We start from the raw sequence: 7811 nt of genomic DNA, 5'->3' as shown, positions 1-7811 counted from the left end.
GAGATACCATCTTTACTAAGCTTCTTGCTCCAACGCGTTCGGAGTAATTCATTAAAACGGATCATTATTTGCATTATAGAACTATACACTTGATGTGACAACCCATGTGGTTCCGGTGTCTTATCTTTAACCTTTGTTTATCACAGCTGAGGCTGCCCTGTACAACCACAGTGTGATCCGAGCGGCTCCACTGCAGCAGTTAGGGATTACGCGTCTTGCTCAAAGGCACTTCAGTGGCGGCAATGAGGGAGGTGCTACACTTTCACTCTGCTCCACCGAGGCTCTTCCTCCTGGCCCTGGAGTGAACCTTCTGGTCCCAGGCCCTCTGTCCTCGACCCTTTAGAGCAGCACTGCCCCCTACTGGAGATGACTCTGTGTGACCCGAGGCCTCGCCGTGCTCGCTGTCTCCTTACACCAGTTATTGCTCTCTCATCCAAGTCACAGTTATGCACCGTTGACTGCAGCTACATGTGGGGCTCTGTGGCGTATTTGTCCCGGAGGTCACTTGTTCGAGGCTCTGCTCGAGCCTCAGACGGGGAGGAGCAGCGGGAAGCTGCCTGCTGTCGACACGGCCGATTTATGACACCTCGTCTCACTTTGAAGAGCGGCTTCTGTTTGTGCACACTGACCGCTGCAAGCAGTCACACACACACATTCACACACACAGAGGGAGGAATTCATTGAGCCACCAGTCAACAAACACGTGCTATTGTCACAGCAATGGTCCAGTTTAAAACACTGACCAGATATTAATGACTATCATGCACTATACAGTCTAATACACTGTGTGTGTGTGTGTGTGTGTGTGTGTGTGTGTGTGTGTGTGGGCGGAGCTACATTGCAAGTGACCTATGGCTGAACCCTGACAACACTTCCTCTAGCTGTACTTTTCTGTACTCATGTGTGTGTGTGTGTCTCTCTGTCAGTCAGCAAATAATGAATTGTGTTAAAACGCCATTGAGAGAGGTAGAGAGAGGTAGAGAGGTAGAGAGAGGTAGAGAGAGAGGTAGAGAGAGAGGTAGAGAGAGAGGTAGAGGGAGGTAGAGAGAGAGGTAGAGAGGTAGAGAGAGGTAGAGAGAGAGGTAGAGAGAGAGGTAGAGAGGTAGAGAGAGGTAGAGGGAGGTAGAGAGAGGTAGAGAGAGGTAGAGAGAGGTAGAGAGGTAGAGAGAGAGGTAGAGAGAGAGGTAGAGGGAGGTAGAGAGAGGTAGAGAGAGAGGTAGAGAGAGGTAGAGAGAGAGGTAGAGAGGTAGAGAGAGAGGTAGAGGGAGGTAGAGAGAGGTAGAGAGAGAGGTAGAATGACAGAGAGATACTGAGACAGCAAAGGCAAAAGAAAGGCAGACATGCTATGGACAAGAGAGAAAGAGAAAACAAAGACCGAGAGTAGGAATTAGAGAGAGAGAGAGAGTGGGACCTCTGTCTGAACTCACTGGTGAACTTCTGCCTCAGTGTACTCCAGTTAACCTGTCACACACACACACACACACACACACACACACACACACACACACACACACACACACACACACAGTGCCAGGAGGCACAGTTTCAGCTCATATAATGGAGTGCAGGAGGATAATATGTGTGTTTCCAGTTCAGCTTTGGAAGTATGAATGGGAGCTGATCCCAGTATTAGTCATGTCAGCACTGGCTCCTCTCTCTCTCTCTCTCTCCCTCTCTCTCTCTCTCTCACACACACACACATGCACAGGTATGCATATACTCAACAGCACAAATGTGACCTCCAGTTTTTCAAAGCAAACACGTAACAGCAGAGAGAAAACATGAAATGAGGCAGAAACGCAGGGCGGGTGTCCCTCTCTGTCTGCTAAATGATGTCATTTGAACTCATTCAAAGACGAGCATCTCATTGAAGAAGGTTCAGTATGAGCCTGATAGTAGAGCTGTAGGAGGGAGTTTAATAAAGATGTCTGCGCTCTTTGGAGGCGACACTGTTAGATTCAGGGCCTCTTAAACTGTGGGGAAACCGCATGTGATCCAGCCTCTTACAGAAAGTCAGCCGGTTTCAATTACAAACAAAAGTATTTAATACTTCTGAAGCTAAAACAATTGCATAGTGAAGTACATTATTTACAGTTAAAATATGACCCGCGCCTCACCCCGAAAGCGTTACCACCCACACGGTGGAACAGGAGCAAGAGACCGGAAGTTCTTTCTCTCCCGCCTTACATAATTGAAAAACATCCCATAATGTCCATCTTAGTTCCTATTGGCTAACTCCAGCTGGCTCCTCCTTCTCGCATCAGCTGCTAGGACCCTCGCACCGGTGTGACCTGTAAATGCCTGTCTGCCCCTTGCCTACTCTTCAGTTTAATACATTCAATGACTTCAATGTCTTTTATGGCGTAACACTTCTATGGTAAACATACTATAAAGATTTGCAACTTTTGGCAAAAACTTCACAAGTTTTACAAGCATAGCTGGTACTAAGAAACACTTCTAACTATAAATTCTAAAACACACCTATAATTATGAATTCTAAAACACTTCTAATTATGTTTTCTTAATTATGAATCATTAAACACTTCTATTATAATTTCTTAAAGCACACTTCTAAACCTAAATTTCCTACAGCACAACCCTTGTCCTGTGGTGTTGCTGCTTGCATCTTTCTAGAGAACCGCTCACAAAAACGACTTCACACTGGACGCTGCGCTTCCTCTGGGCCTCAGCGACACAGAGCTGTGTCCCACACTGAAGTCAGTCAAATACATTCTGGTTCAGGACAAAAACAGCAGGTCCAGACCTGACCTGTAAGCAAGATAGGCAACTGCCTGGGGCCCCAAAAGATTTATCATGATGTTTAGATATGAGAAGTACTGAATGGTGTTACTATTCTAACTCACTGTACCCCAAATAACTTACAAATGGCCCCAAAGTGCTTATACAACTTGCAACTCAACTGTGTACTACTTACTGTGTACTTCTACCTCAGAGGAACACATTGTACTACATTTACCTGACAGAGAAACGCTGTTACGCTGCAGATTCACATGTGATGCTTCATCATTGGTCAATCTATCCAGCATGGTGTTAGAAGTGAAAGCTCCACCTTGAGCAGACATTAATAAATCTAAGTACGTTATGCTGCTGATGTCTGTCTTTCACTCTTCACCTGAAATAACGTTTGAATGCAGCACTTGTACTGTGCTGCATTCAAAGTGTTACTGTTCATAGTTCATATTCTTACTTTGTAAACTCCTGACAACATCCACATCTACAGTTACAGAGAGAGGGCCCCAGATCACCGAACCCGGTCCTGGTGTAGAGTGATACCATGACATTGAAAAACCATCTTCACCAGGGGGCAATTCTGCTGCGCATGCACAAATGTGGCCTCGTGAGCACGGGGCTGGATGCTACCGACGCGCAGGTTTTTTTCCGCTACCACGGTAATGAAGTAAAGCAGACTTAATTAGCGGAGGTATTTTCCTGGCTGTGAAAAGTTTAGTGTCAGTATGAAGTCATACACCGAGGATGCACAGTCAGTCTCACGCACAGAATGTCCCCCTTACGGACTGAGGCACGCTCCCGCGAAGTCCGTGAGGTTTAGGGCCGTCCCACTGTCACATCATCGAGTGTTTGAGGCTCTCTGCCAGACATTTTGAGCCCTTTATGAACCCTTTCCGTAAATCAGCATAGGAAGCTAACTTTGCCTAAGGGAATTATCCACAAATCATTGCAATGCAGTGGCGGCCCGTGCATTTTATATCTGGCCCTTCAGTGCTGTCCTGCAGCTGACACACCACCTAATAATCTCATTATGACGTGCAAGCTACGGTTATTATTTGTTTCTAGGGGTGTAACAATACACGTATTCGTATTAAACCGTTCGGTACGAGGCTTACGAGCGAACAATACCTTTGAATAATATCTCTCATCTTCCTCTTGACAATACCCCATAGATTCTCTCTGGGGTTTAGGTCATTCAAGAATTTGGTTGAGAATCACAAGGAGTGAACTGCGGCTGGAGTCAGTGCTTCAAGAGCCACCACACACAGACGTATCCAGGACATGGGCTACAACTGTCGCATTCCTTGTGTCAAGCTACTCCTGAACCAGAGACGTAAGAAGTGTCTTACCTGGGCTAAGTTACCTGAGCTAAGTTACCTGGACTAAGGAGAAAAAGGACTGGACTGTTGCTCAGTGGTCCAAAGTCCTCTTTTCAGATGAAAGTCAATTTTGCATTTCATTTGGAAATCAAGGTCCAGAGTCTGGAGGCAGAGTGGAGAGGCACACAATCCAAGTGTCTTGAGGTCCAGTGTGCAGTTTCCACAGTCAGTGATGATTTGGGGAGCCATGTCATCTGCTGGTGTTGGTCCACTGTGTTTTATCAAGTCCAAAGTCAGTGCAGCCTTCTACCAGGACATTTTAGAGCACTTCATGCTTCCCTCTGCTGACAAGCTTTATGGAGATGCTGATTTCATTTTCCAGCAGGACTTGGCACCTGCCCACACTGCCAAAAGCACCAATACATGGTTTAATGACCACGGTATCACTGTGCTTGATTGGCCAGCAAACTCGTCTAACCTAAACCCCAGAGAGAATCTATGGGGTATTGTCAAGAGGAAGATGAGAGACATCAGACCCAACAATGCAGACGAGCTGAAGGTCGCTATCAAAGCAACCTGGGCTTCCATAACACCTCAGCAGTGCCAGTCTCATCGCCTCCGTGCCATGCCGCATTGATGCAGTAATTCATGCAAAAGGAGCCTCGACCAAGTATTGAGTGCATACTGTATACTGTACATGGACATACTTTTCAGTAGGCCAACATTTCTATATTAAAAATCCTTTTTTTAATCGGTCTTATGTAATATCTAATTTTCTGAGATACAGAATTTGGGGTTTTTATTAGCTGTAAGCCATAGCCTAAACACTCGAAATATATCACACTTTCGATGATATTCTAATTCATTGAGATGCACCTGTATACATCAATCATTGTTTGGAATTGTTGAGGGAATACTTTTTATAACACTTCAAATATTCAGAAATGACCTGTTCCTCGGTACAAATGTATGACATTTACTTTTAAATATCTCTTAATTGGTACAGTAAAATTGTTTAATTTTCAGTATGGGTGGAGTCAAAGATGTCTTGAACAGATATGCATCAGTCATTATCTGGAATTATTAAGAAAACCCTTTTTATAGCACCTTAAATATTAAGAAATTAACTTTTTGAACGTTCAAAAGAAGGACTTATATTTTGGAAAATCTCTTAATTGGGAAAGTAAAAATATTTGATTCTCAGTATTAGTATAGTTAGAGATGTCATGAACACATATGCACTAGTCATTGTCTGGAATTATAAAGAAAATTCTTTTTATAGCATCTCAAATATTCAGTTATTGGATATTTCTTGGAACAAATTAATTAATTTACTTAAAAAAAATCTCTTCATTACCACAGTAAAGATTTTTCATTTTCTGTATATGTGTGGTCAGAGATTTCCTCAACTTATATGCATTAGTCATTGTGTGGAATTATTGAGAAAATAGTTTTTATAGCATCTCAAATATTCAGAAATGTACCCGTTTCTTGGTACAAATGTATGACTTTTACTTTGAAATATCTCTTAATTGGGACAGTAAAAATGTCTAATTTTCAGTGTGGGTGGAGTCAACGATGTCCTCAACACATACATATCAGTCATTGTCTGGACTTATTGAGAAAAAACTTTTTATTACACTTCAAATATCCATATATTATACCTTTTCTCGGTTCAAATGTATGAGTTTTAATTTGAAATATCTCTTAATTGGTACAGTAAAAATGTCTAATTTTCAGTGTGGGTGGAGTCAACGATGTCCTCAACACATACATATCAGTCATTGTCTGGAATTATTGAGAAAATACTTTTTATTACACTTCAAATATCCATTTATTAGATATTTTCTCAATTAAAATGTATGACTTTTACTTTGAAATATCTCTTAATTGGTACAGTAAAAATGTCAAATTTTCAGTGTGGGTGGAGTCAACGATGTCCTCAACACATACATATCAGTCATTGTCTGGACTTATTGAGAAAATACTTTTTATTACACTTCAAACATCCATTTATTAGATATTTTCTCAATTCAAATGTATGACTTTTACTTTGAAATATCTCTTAATTGGTACAGTAAAAGTGTCAAATTTTCTCTATGGGTGGAGTCAACGATGCCTTGATTATATATACATCAGTCATTGTATGGAATTATTGAGAAAAATATTTTTGTAGCAGCTCAAATATTGTGATATTAGCCTTTTTTTTGTCCTGAACATATATGCATTAGTCATTGTGGGGAATTATTGAGAAAAACATTTTCATAGCACCTTAAAAACTTCAGAAATTTGCCATTTGAAGATATAAATTCAGTTCAGAGTTTTTACTTCGTAAAACATCTTAATTGACTGTCAGTCAGGTATTATTCATTTCCAGCAACCCTCAAATCAAAGAATAAATACACTTTACGCACAATGTAGGTGTATTTTCCCTTTAACTCACGAGATGATGGTATCATTTTTTATACTTATTGGAATATAATTCATTTAATCTCATTTCATTATGCAATATGTATACTTTGTTGGCATCTTATTTTGAAAACCGGATGTTCGTCTGTAGAAAACCGGAAGTTTTCACGTTAATCTTTCCGCTAACTTTGCAAAATCTTTCGCTCGCTCCCGTCCTGTGCCGTTTGGTTGCGTTTACCGTAAGTTTCAGCGTATAGGTGCACTACAATTTAAGTGTCTGCTGAGTTGACCACGGAGATCTGAGTGTCTGCTGACTTGACCGCAGTCTGGGACTGGGCCACACAACTAGCGGGTGCTCACGTCACGGTCACTGACTGTTAAATGCACTCTGGTTGGAGTCTGCTTCCGGTTGGCTACAGCCACTTGTGCCGACTCCAGGGAAAGAGAAGAGTCAACAACAATGTACTGTTAATATAGTCAGCACCCACCGGACAATAGTATTAAAAGCGATTCAATTGTGGAGCATCCAGGAAGTGAGTCGGCCCTCTGCGGACGACACGCTGGACGGTAGAGCCCTCGAGACACTGTTTTTCAAGATTTCCCACAATTCTTTGTGTATACTTTGTCATGTCAATTTTCCAGCGCGAACACATTTCACACCCAAAAACCTGCTCAGAATGAGTATGTAGAAGTCCGGATTTGGGGTTTTGGACGCGAAACTGAACAAGTCCAGTTATGGGCTAAAGAAGGCGGCTCTGATTGGTTGCACTGGCTGTCAATCACTGCAAGATCATCACCAAACATGACACGTCTGATATAATTCAAGTTCGTTTCTACCCGAGCCTGGTTTGAGGAAGGGTAACGTCTTCATCGCAAACACAAGTAACACGGCTTAACGTGGCTTAACACCACCACCTAGTGGTGACCACCACACAGTGCAACTCAGCTGAACACATCCAATGCATCTACATTCACCTTTATTCCCAAAGTTCTCTCATTTACTTTAAACAATTCTTAAGATTCTTATGTAGATATTCATATTTTTGACCTTAGTGACCCTCACAACAAAATGTTATAGCTCAAAACATTGTTTTGTGATGCGCATATTTACAGTATGTGTGCTCACGTTTTATATGGGACAAAACAAATGATGAAAGGTCCAGGATATACAGTATATTACTGTGCAATGGGAAATATCTTTGGTTATGATTTGAGGATTTTTCCATGACTGCATCCTGGAGCCAAAAGGTTCTTGTTGAAGCGTTTGAGTTTCTCGTGCCTTCGTCTCCAAATATCCACGAGAGAGAATCATTAAAACACAACACCAAACCT

At 42.0% G+C, this 7811-nt stretch overlaps 1 protein-coding gene across 5 annotated transcripts in view; it reads right to left on the bottom strand.

Moving 5' to 3' along the window:
- Positions 1–7810: 7810 nt before the first annotated feature.
- Position 7811, bottom strand: part of jmjd1cb (jumonji domain containing 1Cb) — a 134695-nt gene continuing 134694 nt past the window's right edge. For all 5 annotated transcript variants that reach the window (XM_076092937.1, XM_076092942.1, XM_076092940.1 and 2 more), the window contains one exon: position 7811. This exon is cut by the window's right edge and continues 1489 nt beyond it. The gene's annotated coding sequence lies outside the window, so the exon portion shown is untranslated.

Source organism: Anarhichas minor, unplaced genomic scaffold, assembly GCF_050575085.1.
Source record: "Anarhichas minor isolate MPS153535 unplaced genomic scaffold, ASM5057508v1 ptg000017l, whole genome shotgun sequence".
Classification (NCBI taxonomy): domain Eukaryota; kingdom Metazoa; phylum Chordata; class Actinopteri; order Perciformes; family Anarhichadidae; genus Anarhichas; species Anarhichas minor.
This window is presented reverse-complemented; position numbering and strand designations above follow the sequence as displayed.